This window comes from Macaca fascicularis, chromosome 8, assembly GCF_037993035.2.
Source record: "Macaca fascicularis isolate 582-1 chromosome 8, T2T-MFA8v1.1".
Classification (NCBI taxonomy): domain Eukaryota; kingdom Metazoa; phylum Chordata; class Mammalia; order Primates; family Cercopithecidae; genus Macaca; species Macaca fascicularis.
In genome coordinates, this window is record NC_088382.1 from 95239530 (window position 1) to 95253964 (window position 14435).

At 37.9% G+C, this 14435-nt stretch overlaps 1 protein-coding gene across 2 annotated transcripts in view; it reads right to left on the reverse strand.

Annotated features, from left to right (window-relative positions):
• LOC102126955 (carbonic anhydrase 1) overlaps positions 1 to 10956 on the reverse strand; it is a 51534-nt gene extending 40578 nt beyond the window's left edge. For both annotated transcript variants that reach the window (XM_005563641.5, XM_045398461.3), the window contains exon 1: positions 10889 to 10956. The gene's annotated coding sequence lies outside the window, so the exon portion shown is untranslated. The remainder of the gene's footprint in view (positions 1 to 10888) is intronic.
• Between the last annotated feature and the right edge of the window lie 3479 nt (positions 10957 to 14435).

The following is a 14435-nucleotide window of genomic DNA, read 5'->3' on the forward strand; positions in this document are numbered from 1 at the left end:
AATATTTTAATAAAATCTTGTTTTAACCAATAAGAAAAGTTTATAAGAGGAAAAGAACCATTTCTGTAGTTTCTACATGTCTACTGACATGTCAATATAGCTATTATGCTCCCTTTTGAATATTGTTTTATTGCCTTATAAAATTGGAAATCTCCTAACCAGATGAACACATGGAGAAGTTATTTTATTTTGTACGATCTACATGATGATTATACTCCTAAGAGGAAAATAAATACGCTTGTTTGAAAAAAACCAAGGGAGTCAGGGGAATCTCACTCAACTCTGTGGCATAAGAGAAAACTTTTAAATTAAATGATTGGAAGGAGAAAAACAAAGCTAGGGATAAGTTCTGAAACCTTTTTAAAAAATCTTTGCTTTGTGGTTCCTTTAAGCGAGCGGTTCTCAAACATTTCTGTGCATCAGAGGGCTTTGTTAAAACACAGATTGCCCAGCCTCACCTTCAGAGTTTCTGATTCAGTGGGCCTGGAATGGAAGCTGAGAATTTGTATTTCTAGCAAGCCCCAGATGATGCTGATACTGCTGCTCTGAGGACCACACTTAGGGAGCCACTGCTTTAGAAATATTCCTTGTATACCCTTTGTCAGAAATGGCTAAGATTTCCAGAAGCAAGAATAGGAATAAAGGCAAGATGTACACAAGTGATAGATCTGATACTGGGGTTGAGATTATGTATGATATACAATTTTTTAAAAAGTAAGACTATGACTAAGCTGTCTATTACACTACATGTGCTGCGGTAGTATTTTGTATGTTGTATAAAACAAAAGCATTAAATAAAACAAAAGTATTTAAGAATAATAGAAAATTATTTCTATGTATTAAATCTCACTTATTTTTTTATTGCTTATAAAAGAATATGAACTGTAGAAGTTTCCAGCTAGTTATACATATTAGAAAATAAACAAAAACAAAATATTGAAAGAAGAGAGGACAGAATGTTTACGAATCATTTGTAATTTTAAAATTAAAAAATTAAATTAAATTTAAAATAATAATAATTATTATTATTTTGAGGCAGAGTCTCACTCTGTTGCCCAGGCTGGAGTGCAGTGGCGCAATCTCGGCTCACCACAAACTCTGCCTCCCAGGTTCAAGTGATTCTCCTGCCTCAGCCTCCTGAGTAGCTAGGACTACAGGCGTGTGCCACCATGCCCAGGTAATTTTTTTGTATTTTTAGTAGAGATAAGGTTTCACCATGTTGGCCAGGCTGATCTTGAACTCCTGACCTCATGATCCACCCTTCTCTGCCTCCCAAGGTGCTGAGATTACAGGTGTGAGCCACCGAGCCTGGCCAAATTTAACATTTAAAAGTTTTACCTGTCTTTAGTTGTGGTACATGATTGCTTTAAAAATACGGAGGTGTTCTTTTCACATTTTCTTTGTGTGAAACAAACATAATATCTTTTTAATGATTGTTTCATTGTGACTGAAGCAGCTGAAATGCACAGTGAGCTCTTTTGAGTTTCCCTATAATTGTTCAAGATTGATTTTTCATTGTTCTTAAACTTTTTTTTTTTGGGGAAAGAGAAACATGGGAAAAAAAAAAGAAAACTTTAGATAATTATAACCTTATACTATCTTCGCGGCAATGCCTCATTTCTAAGGGAGTTTAAGCACTGTGCATCAGAGCCAGGAGGTTCCGGACTCGTCACTGTCACGCCAGTCTTATAACTTTCCAGCAGGTCCTCCTTCCCAGATTTTCTACTTGAAGCGGTACCAAGTCTCTGGACAGAGCTTCAAGGGAAGGATTTTGGGGTCATGGGTTTTTTCCAGGGAAGCTAGAAAAAAGCTTCCCTTGCAGTTTGAGTTTGAAGGCAGTAGCTCAGTGGCAGATCAGGACACCTAGGAACATTTCCAAGGAAGTAGTCACTTCTCTCCCAGCCTTGAACCCTAATCTCTGGGTTCTTCCCTCTGAGATTCTTCTCCATCTCAGCTAAACTGTGCATCATAATTGCATGGCTATTTGAGCTATTATTTTTAAATAAGATGTTTACTTTGCGAAAGCTCTTATGTTAGGGAAACCAGAGGTCAGCATTGCAGTTTGTTTACAGATCTGTGAAATGACTTTGCCCTGCTACAGCCTTATTTACATCACATTTCATCTTTCATGCTACCCTCTCTTTTCCAACTTCAGTTTCCTGATGCTCTTGGTTACCCCACTTTGGAGATCACCCCGGCTTGCCTAGGACGCATCTCTCCAACATTCAATGAGTAACCTTGGCTAGTTAACCATCTTGAAACAAATTCATATCAATGCATTAATGACAGAAAATAGCTTAATGTGGTAACTTCTAGTCACATCTTTGCTTTACATGGTGATTTTAAAGATCTTAAGTAAAGAAATGCATTTTAAACAATAAAATGCCATGGACTGGTAGGGCCAGCAAGAAGGAGATGTTTAGCCAGAGCAGCTTCCCTTGGTCCTTTGTATCATAATAGCTAGTTCATCTTTGGTTGATGCAAAAGTTGTACTTAAGAGAAAGCATGTGAACAGGGTTCTCTTTTAAAAGTATACTGCAAATGGCTACCTGAAAGGGAAATGAATGGGAACCCTGGCACTATGGTGGGTCAATCTTGATGTTCTCCATTCATCCCTTATGCCTGTTACCCATGTTAGTCTGTTTCTTATTAATTGGAAATTACTTTTACTTATGATTAAGAAACTGTTATAGTCCTGGACTTGCATGTAGAGGATAGGATTACAATTCGACAAATAGCCAAGTAATATCTGACCAACTAAGTTAAGATCCTTAGAATCTGGCTACATAGGGTTTAATGTGGCTAGCAAACTACTTCCTCTGTAGTGAGAAATAACATGACATCAAACCTTTCAGAATTAGGCCAGCAACCGAAATGGGGGGAAATTGAATCAGCTGTCTTTGAAGCTGAACCCCGTCATTAAGGGCTGGATGGCACAGCCATAGAATAGGTTAGGACTGTTCTAGAGAACTAGTGATGGTTATATATTAATACCTGTAATTTATAAGCCCATAAGGATTTATGCTTCTTGTATTTTATATGTTTATTTGTACTGGTTTTCCTTCACTTTGACAGTCTCAGTCTATCTCAGATTGGCAGGAAATCAATTGAAGTAAGCTTTGTTCAGACTTCATTCAGACCTCTGGGGATACAAATGGTAGTGACTGGTTATCATGGGAAGAGTGAAATTCAGAGGAAATTGAATCAAAACCCTCTAAACTTAGGCATTTTTAATAGTACTAAAACCTTGGAGTTTTTTTAAAAAAAACTTCAAAAATCTTTTAGCTTTGTTCTATTTTATTTTTATTCTTTAGAAAGAGATATGGGAACTTTATGATCACCTTGGATGATTTTATTGTAGTTAGAGAGTAAAACATTCTAGCTCATTTCTGTAAATATGCAACTCAGTAACCATGTCTCAGTAGAAATGCTTTTTATTTACAGAGAGTAAATAGAAAGTAATTTCAATTTTCTAAAAATAAAAAGTACTCTCAAAATTTATGACAACGTGTAGTATAAGTATGTACAGATACACTATTTAAAATTTATGTCTTAGACTTTCTTTTCTTAGCTAATATTCATTTTTATTGACTTTTCTAAGAAATTATTTTAATCAGTCCTGTATTAAAAGATGCACAATTTCAAATTTCTTCTTATCAGATTAAGACACAAAATAGGTTAAAATATAACTTGCCATTGTTAAGTTTAAATGGATCTTAGAAGTGTTAAATTTACATTTTCGTACTATTCTGGATACTTCTAGGAATTTTAAATTTGATGTCATAATTCTTCTATCACCTTTGGTTGTCTGCATTTAACATGTGGCACAGTGTGATATCTGAATGCCTCTCTGAATAGCTCCCAGCTGTAATGACTACTGCCATCTTTGGGATGGATCCACGGATTCTGTATCTATCTTGTGTGCAGGTAGAGGGAGTTTAAAGGAGATTTAAATTACCCTGTCAACTCCAATGACTCTTCATCCCTGGAGTTTGGTTAGCTGATTCTGTGCTTTGGTCCTAGTAATTGGGGGTTCTATCTCCCCTAAGATCTGAACTCATACCACAAATGGTTTCAAGACATGTTTCTTTTCCTAAAGGTAAGCCTCTGGCTCGGTAATGATTCTGGTGCCCTAGGCTTTCTAGGTCTGTTAATCTTAATTCTTTTGGTCATTCATTCCTTTGAAATTATGATAAAAGTTAGGTTTGTTTCCTTTGAAAGTGCACATATTCTCAGGTACGTGTGCATATACACACATGCTCACAATTTTGAATACAGTTGCTGGGCTTTCATGAATCCTAAGGCAACCCCCAAAGAATGGGATCTCTGAATATTTCAGGCTTTAATGCCGTGTGTAGTACACCCAAGCAGAAATCAGCTGAGGCAGCATCCTAAATCACATGCCATTGAGGCTGTCTTGCCCTTTGGTGCACCAGAATCTTGTCAACAGTAGTCAGGTAGGATCCACCCAATACAAATATTTGTCTAAAGCAATACCTAGAGAGGTAATATAATTTACAACTTAATGAGAAAAATAAAATCATCTACTGAGCATGAGTGAAGCTACTTTAGAGAATGAGAACAGTAAAGATTGTACTGTGTTGATAAAGACTTAATTGCACTCAGTGAATTACAGAGCAGCAAGGTTCTGATATTTGCTTCCAGTTTCTCTTCACTGAGGAACTTTTGAACTTCTATATGCATTGTGACTAAAAGAATTGTGGCCTGTCTTCTATGGATGAGTTTAAGCTCAACCACCAAACATCCATTAAACACCAAGTATATGTCAGGTCCTAAGCTGGGTGTTGTGACCAAAAAAAAAAAAAAAAGAGTGAGAAGCTCAAAATGTTGTACAGGAGAAAGATGTGTAAGTAAATAATAATGAAAGGGATTGTTACTTTTTAAGTGTAGATTCCATGCTAATGGTTTCACATATATTATTTCACCAAATCTTTAAAACAATCCTAGAGGCATGTTTTTTTTATCCTCATTTTATAAGCCAGGAAACAAAATCATGGATGATGGACCATATGCCATGGTAGAACTAAAGTTCAGACCCGACCACAGAGAAGACCCAGGTTTTTGGGAGGCCCTTTTTAAAAAAGAATGCACTTTGTACTCATCAGATGGCTACTATGAAACAAAAAGAAAAGCCAACCAGACAAAAATACCGCAGAAAACAAGTGTTGGTGATGATGTGGAGAAATTAGAACTCTTGTGCATTTCTGGTGGGAATGTGAAGAGCTGTCACCATTGTGGAAAGCAGTATGGTGATTCCTCAAAGAATTAAACATAGAACCACCTTACGGTCCAGCATTCCACTTCTGAGTATATATCTGAAAGAAGTGAGAACAGGGGCTGCTACAGATATTTGTACAGCTGTGTTCATAGCAGCATTATTCACAATAGTCCAAAGGTGGAAACAAACCCAGTGTTTATGGTCAGATCAATGAATAAACAAAATGTGGCACTATGTGTACAGTAGTTTCCCCCTTAACCAAAGCTTTGCTTTCCTCCATTTCAGTTACACATGATCCACCACAGTCCAAAATTATTAAATGGAAACTTCCAGAAATAAACAATTAATACATTTTCAATTGCATGCCATTCTGAGTAGTGTGATGACGTCTCACAGCATCCCACTCCATCCTTGTGGTGCCGTGAATCTCCCCTCTGCCCATCGTATCGCCTCTGTACATGCTGCCTTCCCCTGAGTCACTTAGTACCTTCTCGGTTATCAGATTTGCTGTTGCCATGTTGCAGTGCTTGTGTGTAAGTAAAACCCTTATTTTACTTCATAATGGTCCCAAAGCCCAAGACTTGTGACACTGGTAATTTGGATGTGCCAAAGAGAAGCCACCAGTCCTCCCTTTAAGTGAAAATGTGAAAGCTCTTGACTTAATAAGGGAAGGAAAAAAGTCATATACTGAGGTTGCTAAGATCTATGGTAAAATCAAATCTTCTATCCAGGCAATTGTGAAGGAGGAAAAAGAAATTCGTGCTAGTGTTGCTGTTGCAACTGAAACTGTAAAAGTTACAGCTACAGTACATGCTGGGTGTTTAGTTAAGATGGAAAAGGCATTAAATGTGTGGGTGGAAGACATAATTAGAAAACATGTTCTGATAACAACTTGTTGCAAGAGAAAGCACTGAGCATCTGCGAAGACTTCAGCAAGCAAGAAATGAGTGACACCAAGCCGCTTACTACAAGTAAGGGCTGGTTACACCGATTCAGGAACACAGAAGGTTAAAAGGCTATGGCTACATCACAATGCTTACATCATTCACTTCCTGTCATCTCATCACAGAGGCATTGCAACATCTCCCATCACAAGAAGAGTGAGTACAGTACAATGTGATATTTTGAGAGCGAGAGACTATATTCACATAACTTTTATTATGAAATATTGTGATAGTTGTTCTATTTTATTATTAGTTATTGTTGTTAATCTCTTCCTATTCCTAATTTAAATTTTAAACTTTGTCATAGGTGTGTTTATATAAGGAAAAAAACATAGTGTTTATAGGATTCGGTACTATCCATGGTTTCAGGTATTGTAACGTATCCTCGCAGATAAGGGGTACTACTGTTCATACATGGAAATATTATTCAGCCTTAAAAAGAAATGATACATGCTACAATATGGATGAAGATTGAAGATACTATGCTAAGTGAAATAAGCCAGATAGAAAAGGACAAATACTGTGTAATTCCACTTATATGTGATACCTAGAATAGTCAAATTTATAGAGTTAGAAAATAGAATAATTGTTGCCAGAGCTCGGGGGAGGAAGGAGTGGCGTGTTATTGTTTAATGAATATGGAGTTTCAGTTTGGAAAGATGAGAAAGTTATGGAGATGAAGCGCGATGGGGGTTGCACAGCAATGTCAATGTACTTACTGCCACGGACCTGTATACCTTAAAATGTTTAAAGTAGTAAATTTAATTTCACCACAAAAAGAATACAAAATTAATAATAAAAATTAGTGACTAAAGTGAATATCTATATAGAACAAGAAAATGATTTATAATAAATCAAATATTTTACAAAGTTAAATATCAAAAATATCACAAAATAAAAAAAAATTTATATTCAGCCACTGCCAGACACAATTCTCTAATAGTTTTTATCTATATTTAAATTTCATGATTCCGAATTATCTCTTCATATGACAAAAATTTTATATTATTTTCTGTAGAGAGAATAGAAAGATATTTCAGTCTTATTTCAAGCATGGTTGATTAAAATTTGTGTTTGTTCTTATTAATATTGGGATTCATAAAACTTCACACACATTTGAAGTACTGCTATAGGTTTGTGTCTTAATACACAGGATTCTTTAATTTTGCACTATTTTCATCAAAAAAATTTTGTAACGTATTATGTGGTTTTAATTGTACATAAGACATTATCAGATACATTCCTGAGAGAACCTGTCTTAACTAGGTTTTCTGGTCAAATTCTAAAAAGGAATTCTCTGCTTACAGTTTTACACATTGGATGGTTGAAATTTTTTTCCCTGGATTTGCTCTGCCTCTGTGCATTTCACCATCTGTTTCTCTTCAATAACCTACAAATTTCTGAACCTGGGAGCCATTAAGAAGCACACTTTCACTTTTCGATGTGACTTCTGGCCCTGCATTATTTGTTTTGGCATAGTGGGTGCTACCCTGAATGGCTAGCAATAAACTATCAATATACAGAAATGACTGATACCCACATAAATATGTCCCACTAAAGCCAAACTAAAATTATTCTCAATTCAACATCCTCCCTTTCGGTCTCAAAAATGCCCGCAGCCTCTCCAACAACACCTGATACAGGAAATATGATGCCGGACAGTTGTAGTAAAATGATAATGGGGTTGACTGATTGTGGTTAAATATCTTTTGCAAATTTTATATAAAACATTTCTTGTGCCCTTCTGGGATCTTGGAAGTAAATCAAGCCAATGAATGGTCTTGCAGCTTAAGCATCATTATTTTTATAATATTGCCACCTCTGCCTAAGTCTATCTCACTCCAACATTTTTGCTTCTCTCCACTGTGCTATTCCACCTTAGATAATTGTAAAACATTAAGATAAGGGCAATGAGAGAAACTTAATTAGACAGTAAGGACACATTAAGGAAAGACACATAAAACAACCTGGAAGGAAGGCTACGGAGGGAATAACTCACCTATCTCATGCTGGCCTGTCCTGGCATTGCACTGTTTTATTTTATGTATTTTTTTACCCCTTTCAGAAAAGTAACAGCACAGTTCTGCCCAACTAGCACATCTAATGCTGTGTCCCACCCACCTGCCCTACACTGACCAGTGGTGCCATAAAAGTCCTGGTTTTTTCCTTTTCTTTTGAAAAAAAAAATTAGAACAAATAGAAAGCTTCGAACAAATGTTGGCATGATAGAAACAAGTAATAAAATACATAGAAACATCCCAAGGGAAGATCTACATGCTCTAAATGAGTTTGTGTCTCTTGGAGAGGAATAAAATCCAGAGCACAGAAGATGTTCAGATAAGATGGATGAAACTCAGAATAACTCGAGGTGCAGCGAAGACTCAGGCAGAACAACTATATCCTGGCACATGCTATCCCAAATTTCAAAACTAGAACGGTGGATGTAGGTGAGTTATAGATCATGAGCTTGATGCAAATGTAGGTAATATTCTAAGATACAGTATTCAGTAGATAGTGTTAATCACGTAGGGAATAGTCAATAAAATGATAATAGGATTATTGATATTGAACTGGATATAAAACATGTAAAAAGCAAGTTGACTCCAATCAGGCAATAAAGACATTAAATTCAGTCGAGTAGTAAATAATATCCTGTAGAGGGAATTTCACCTATCAAATTACACAATTATAAACTATAAAAGAAGCCAGGCATGGTGGCTCATGCCTTTAATCCCAGTACTTTGGAAGGTCCAGGCTGGCAGACTGCTTGAGGTCAGGAGTTCTGGACCAGCCTGGCCAACATGGTGAAACCCCTTCTCTACTAAAAATACAAAAATTGGCCGGGCATGGTGATGCATACTTGTAATCCCAGCTACTTGGGCATACTTGTAATCCCAGCTACTTGGGAGGCTGGGACACAAGAATTGCTTGAACCGGAAGGCAGAGGTTGTAGTGAGCAGAGATCATGCCACTACACTCCAGCCTGGGTAACAGTGAGATTCTGTCTCAAAAAAACAAAAAAGTTGTAAAAGAGGTAACTTTAAAAATTGGGTAAGGGGGCTGGGCGTGGTGGCTGACGCCTGTAATCCCAGCACTTTGGGAGGCTGAGGCGGGCAGATAGATCATCAGAGGTCAAGAGATCGAGACCATCCTGGCCAACATGGTGAAACCCTGTCTCTACTAAAAATACAAAAACTAGCCGAGTGTGGTGGCACACACCTGTAGTCCCAGCTACTTGGGAGACTGAGGCAAGAGAATCGCTTGAACCCGGGAGGCAGAGGTTGCAGTGAGCCAAGATCGCGCCACTGCACTCCAGCCTGGCTACAGAGTGAGACACTGTCTCAAAAATAAATAAATAAATAAATAAATAAATAAATAAAACTAGGTAAGGGTACACATGATATACCGGACTGCATGAACTGGTGTGAGTTTGGAAAGCTCTGTTACCTCAAGGAGATGTCCAGCAGATTGACTTTTGTGTTGTGTGGTCCCTGAGCATGTGTGGTACCTAATTAGGTCCCTGCCCCTCTCTCAAATTCTTTAACTGACACTTCAACCCTGGACTTGATTCTCTGATACAGTATCCTTGGCCCAGTCAGATCATACATCTATCTATTCTCTTTATTTGCATAAGTGGCTTTAAAATACTGGGAGAAGAAAGAAATAACTATAAGAATGTTGAAGTTAGTCAAATCCACAATATTAACATATTTGTATTAACTTTAGAAATTTAATTATTTAATCATTGGGATAACCTATGATAGATTGTTAAGTTGTTTGAAGCATTTGATAGAACCTGATATATTAGAAAATCAGTTATATGAACCGTATAATTTCAATTTTAAAGTACAAGAGCATTTTCTTCAGTCTATATGCAGTGTTTGAATGTTTAAGAGAACATAACTTACTACTGCATACATTTGATTTATTACTTTTACTGGAATTGCTTTAATTATTAGAACCCCCTCCCTCCTTTTTTAAACTTGCAAGATGTATAAAAGATACTAATGTGTCAGGCATTTGAAATGTTGGCGAGATTCAGGTAGACTGAATTTGTAATTGATATAATATATGATATTTAAAAGAACTTAATTAACCAAATCTATCAATTGCATTAATTGTTTAGGGGAATTAACCTCAAATTGAAGATTAGTCATGGAATAAGTTTAAATGGTAATTTATATTGGCCGGGCGCAGTGGCTCATGCCTGTAATCCCAGCCCTATGGGAGGCCGAGGAGGGCAGATCACCTGAGGTCAGGAGTTCAAGACCAGCCTTGCAAACATAGTGAAACCCCCTCTCTACTAAAAATACAATAATTAGCCAGATGTGGTGGCACACGCCTGTAATCCCAGCTACTCGGGAGGCTGAGGCAGGAGAATCACTTGAACCCAGGAAGCAGAGGTTGTAGTTAGCAGAGATGGTGCCACTGCACTCTAGTATAGGCGGCCGAATGAGACTCTGTCTCAAAAAAAAAAAAAAAAAAAAAAAAAAGAGAGGCCAGAATATTATATTATCCTTTTCATATTTCCAGATTTCCAGAGATTTGCTTGACAAATATAGAAGGTTTAGAAAAACTATAAGGGTTTTTAAAACTTTGCAGCTTTCATTCATTGAATAGTAATTAAGATGTAGGTAGGACTGTATTTTATAAGATTTAAAGATTCTTTAGCAGTCAGACAAAACACTTCAATTTTGTTACTTACACTTCCGAATGAGAGAAGGCTGCCACAGAGGACCACGCAGGGGGTTGCACCTGAGGACTGGATACCACAAGCTGGAGGGGGAAAGGGCAGCTTATGTATAGCAAAAAGGGTGGGGTTAGCTAGGTTGAATAATTTTGAAAATTTGCACAATTTTGGCGGGCTTTGGTGCATGGGCTGTGTCCTTAAGTGTCTGATGTCTGGCCCTGTGGTGATTAGAGTGGGTACATAGTGGCCCCGGAGTGTGAGAACCTGATAAGGGAAGTGGTTGGGGTGTGGATTTAATCGGCTGCTCAAGAAAGGAAACTGACCAGCCTCTAGCCGAGGCCTCAAAACTAGGTCAAGACAGCACCATAATCAATAAAAATACCATATATGAAATATATTTAGTCACTGATTCCTTTCTATCTTGATGTTGATTTTGAACTCAATTATTTGGGGTATTTGAGTGGCCTGAACAGTAGAGGAGACTTCTACAGAATAGGGCCTAAATTGCACTAAACAGCATGGAAAACATTTTATTATGACAGTAACAAGGAAGAAACCAAGTAGAAATGTGACAAGTCCCGGAAGGCTGACTTGTAACCAGGCTCCCATTTGTTTGGTGTTGGCCAGGAGAATACATCAGTCTTGGCAAGGGCCTTTAGTCATATTTTGACTGAATTTCAGAGTGCGTTAAACATGTAAGGCATGTTTTCTTTAGGGTGATGGTTTTTGTGATCCAGGCTTTCTGTTAGTGACCTCTTGATTGGTGGTGTTAACCCACCTACAACAAGAAGCTCTAATAATGTTACAAGCACCTCTTTGACTAGTTAATATATAATCAAGGACAAATTTACTGTCAAAAAACATTTTTGCCGAAGCTCCCCAGTCTAGCAGGACTAATATTTGCTGTAATTTAGAAATATGATATACTAGAGTTTTGGACATTTGTAGGGTAGCATCAATTATTTTTGACTCTCGGACTAAAGCAATGGTCCTTGTGACCATCGCAGTGAGTCCTAGAGCAAGGGTGAGTCCCAGTATTATAGGTACGAATGTGGCACATCAATGACGTTTGGCTGGATGGGGAAAGAATAATTAACATTTACATAAATAGGAATGCCAAGAGAGGCCAGAATGCATCTCATGGCTTCCAGTTTCAGGGTAATGGAAGGGCAAAGTAGAGGGGATAAGCACCTTTGTTGGTTGGGACACAATATAGTTTTGTGGCATTATCTTTAGACTGGAAAACTGTACCTTGATTTAGGTAAAGGGAAATTACTAAAGAATGGGACTGGAGGAAGACAGTGGCTTTTGTTGGGCATATGGTGAGAGCATGCAGTTGTTCATTGGGTAGCCCACCTGTGGTACGTATTGACAAAACACAAGTGCAGTTGCCACTTGCCATGAGGGGGCACCCCGATACAGGAGAAGAGGCCGTTTGGAAGTGGTTTTAATTTCTCAATATTTTTCATCTCTGGAGCAATTATCAGTTGGGTAAATGTGTGGTGTAGGATATGTGGAAGCAGGCTGATGAGTTACGGATAGTCACTGCAGAAGAGTCTACTTCAGTCAAATGTGTGTGTATTTTGGATGCCCGTATAAATATCAGAGAAACTGGGGCAGTGGATTTGAATTTTACTCATGTAGTCTTTTAGAGGGCAAGAGGAGAAGATGCTGTTAGGACAGAAGAGATGGGGGTGGGAGTAGGGATACTGACAATGAGAACGGGAAGGGAAAGACGATGGAAGGGAGTGAATGGTTTGACAGTGGGAGACCAGCAGATGCTCCTTTTACTCCTAGGAGAGCACACAGGGTGGATACTTCAGTTAGATTACCCTTTAGGCAGGAGAAGTGGGTGGGCTTAGCAGGAACCTGAATCTTGGAAGCATTAAGGAGGCACTGGACTTGGTCTCATGAGGGCTTAGCCTGGTATAGAGTGGAATTACAATCAAAGGGAGCAGAACTTACAGTTTTATAGGTGTCTGTAAAGTCTGAAAAGTCCTTCCAGTTTTGTGGGTCTCGCTTTTTAAAACAGAAGCCAGCACTGTAACTAGCTACTGGAAAACCAAGAGCCTCTGGTCTCCTATGAATGGCAAGACATTCCATGTGCCAGTGTAGTTGGCACTGCCCATAGTTGGTTGGGAGGCAGGGGGCATGCCATCTTTAATGGCGTGGTCTTGAGCTAGGGCAGTGTGGGACTAGGGTATCCTTCCCACATGGATACCCACTAGGGTTGATGTGGGTCATATTTTTGTGGCTCTGTGGTGTTATAATGAGGCTGAGTCATTCATAGAATTTGAATACAATGTTGGGTCCTGGGAGCTTGATTTGCTTGTCTTTTAAGTCAAAGGCTTTGTGGGTGCACAGCTAGCAAAGATGCTGGCATCTAGGATTCTGCTATAATTGGACAAAAGTGCCAGAATCTGAACGGTACAATCAAAGTCTCAATTAAAGGCAGCTAAATGTCCCTACAAAGGACAGGATCTTGTTCCTTTTTATGGTAGCATAGTATTCCATGGTGTATATGTACCACATTTTCTCTGTCCAGTCTGTCATTGATGGGCATTTGGGTTGATTCCATGTCTCTGTTATTATGAATAGTGCTGCAATGAACATACATATGCATGTATCTTTATAACAGAATGATTTATATCCTTTTAGGTACATACCCAGTAATGAGATTGCTGTGTCAAATGCTATTTCTGGTTCTAGGTCTTTAATGAATCACTACAATGTCTTCCACAATGGTGGAACTAATTTACATTCTCACCAACAGTGTAAAAGCACTCCTATTTCTCCATAGGCTTGCCGGCATCTGTTCTTTCTTGACTTTTTAATAATCACCATTCTGACAGGTGTGAGATCATATCTCATTGTGGTTTTAATGTGCATTTCTGTAATGATCAGTGATGTTGAGCTGTTTTCACATGTTTCTTGGCCACATAAATGTCTTCTTTTGAGAAGTGTTTGTTAATGGCATTTGCCCACTTTTTAATGGGGTTGTTCATTTTTTTTTCTTATAAATTTGTTTAAGCTCCTTGAAGATTCTGGATATTAGACCTTTGTCAGATAGAGAGATTGCAAAAATTTTCTCCCACTCTGTAGGTTGCCTGTTTGCTCTAATGATAGTTCCTTTTGCTGTGCAGAAGCTCTTTAGTTTAATTAGATCCCATTTGTCAACTTTTGCTTTTGTTGTAATTGCTTTTGACATTTTTGTCATGAAATCTTTGCCTATGCCTATGTTATGAATGGTATTGCCTGGATTTTCTTCTAGGGTTTTTTGTTGTTGTTGTTTGTTTGTTTGTTTGTTTGTTTTTTACTTTTGGGTTTTGCATTTAAGTCTTTAATCCATCTTGAGTTAATTTTTGTGTAAGATGTGAGGAAGGGGTTCAGTTTCAATTTTCTGCATATAGCTAGCCAGTTCTCCTCCCAGCAACACTTACTAAATAAGGAATCCTTTCCCCATTACTTGTTTTTGTCAGGTTTGTCAAAGATCAGATGGCTATAGATATGCAGTCTTATTTCTGAGATCTCTATTCTATTCCATTGGTCTGTGTCTGTTTTT